This window comes from Macrotis lagotis, chromosome 3 (genome assembly GCF_037893015.1).
Source record: "Macrotis lagotis isolate mMagLag1 chromosome 3, bilby.v1.9.chrom.fasta, whole genome shotgun sequence".
NCBI lineage: Eukaryota > Metazoa > Chordata > Mammalia > Peramelemorphia > Peramelidae > Macrotis > Macrotis lagotis.
Window position 1 is genome coordinate 257,246,832 of NC_133660.1, and position 1,815 is coordinate 257,248,646.

The window sequence follows — 1,815 nt, forward strand, 5'->3', positions numbered from 1 at the left end:
GCTGAACAACGCCCAACAAAACCCTTCTTGGTCAAGGAAGTGAATAAAGTCAGATCTGTTCTTTAGGGATATCAATTTGGAAGCCGCGTGGAGGGCATGGGAAAGGGGAGAGATTAAAAACAACGAGATGGATGGTGGCTATTGGAATGGCCCACGAGAGGGAGGATAAAGGTCTGATCTAAGGTGATGGTTATGTGGGGAGAAAGTAGGGGCCAGGTGTGAGACAAGGTGCGAAGGTAAAGTCGACAAGACTTGCATCTGATTGGATGTGGGAGTAAAAGAATGGGATATGGGAGCTCCAGAGGAGGTAGTCACTGTGTGAATGGAAACAAGAAAATGGATGTGAAGAGCAGCTAGGTGGTGCAGTGGGCAGGACACCAGCCCTGGAGTCAGGAAAACCTGAGTTCAAATCCAACTTTGGACTCATTAGCTCTGTGTCAGTGTCCACCTGCCGTTGGATGAGGATAATAGCGGCACCTTCCATGCAGGTGGTTGTGAGGATTGAATGAATAGTTGTAAAGTGCTTAGGGCAGTGGCTGGCCATTAGGAGGAGTCAGTGTTGTTCCCTTTAGGATCTCGGCGGTGCAGTGGATAGAGCCAGTCCTGGTCCGGAGGACCCGAGTTCAAATTCAGCCGCAGACACTTGCCGCTAGCTGTGTGGCCTGGGGCGAGTCAGCCTGCCATCTCCGGTCCTCCTGCTCCATAACTGGCCCCTGGACCCAAATGGCTCTGGAGGAGAAAGTGAGAGTGGGGTGGCTTGGCCCGCCCCCCAAATCCAACTCACTCGTGTGTCTTGGCAGCCCCTCCCTGCTGCCGCGGTCCTCTTCGGGTCCCCCCCTCCCCTCCTCCTCCTCCTCCTCCTCCTCCTCGGCGCTTCCCTCGGATCTGGCTCCTGGTCCTGGCGCTGCCCCAGCCTGTCCTGCCCCCGGCCCCGGGCTTGGCGCCCCAGCGCGGCTTCTTCACGCGGGCCCCGGGGTGCAGCCGGCCCGAGCCCCCCCCCAGTGGCCCCACTGGGACGGGCAGGAGCTTCGGAGCGCTGCACCCGGGGCTTGGGGGCCCCCGTGTCTGGCGCCTTTGCACGTGCTGTGCTTGCATCCATTGCATGTCCGTGTGAACGCGAGTGCACGCGCGTGTCGGTGTGTGGGTTGTAGGTGTGTGTGTGTGTGTGTATTGTATGTGTAGGGATGTAAGTGTGTGTGTGTGTATTGTATGTGTAGGGATGTAAGTGTGTGTGTATTGTATGTGTAGGGATGTAAGTGTGTGTGTGTGTATTGTATGTGTAGGGATGTAAGTATGTGTGTGTGTGTATTGTATGTGTAGGGATGTAAGTGTGTGTGTGTGTATTGTATGTGTAGGGATGAGTGTGTGTGTGTGTGTGTGTGTGTGTGTGTGTGTGTGTGTGTGTGTGTGTGTGTGTGTGTGTGTGTGTGTGTCTCCGGGCCGCCCCTCCCCTCCCCTCCCCCCGGCGCGGCCCCTCCCCCGGCGGCGGGGCGGGGCGGGGCGGGGCGGCGGGAGCGGCTGGGGGCGGGGACACCTGCGGGAGAGGAGCCGCCGGGCCGGGCCGCCCTCCGCCCTCCGTCCCCTCCGTCCCCTCCGCCCGCCCGCCCGCCCGGCAGCAGCGGCGGCGGCTGGCTCCTCGGAGGGAGGAGTGGGGGCGCCGGGGGCTCAGCCCGGGCCCCGCGGAAGCGGGCGCGAGGCCCCGGAGCATGTGCGGGCGGCTCCGGGGGGGGGGGGCGGGGCGGCTCCAGGGGCGGGGCGGGGCGGGGCGCCGCGCACCTGGAGGCGGGGCGGGGCAGGGGGCGGGGCGGGCGGCCA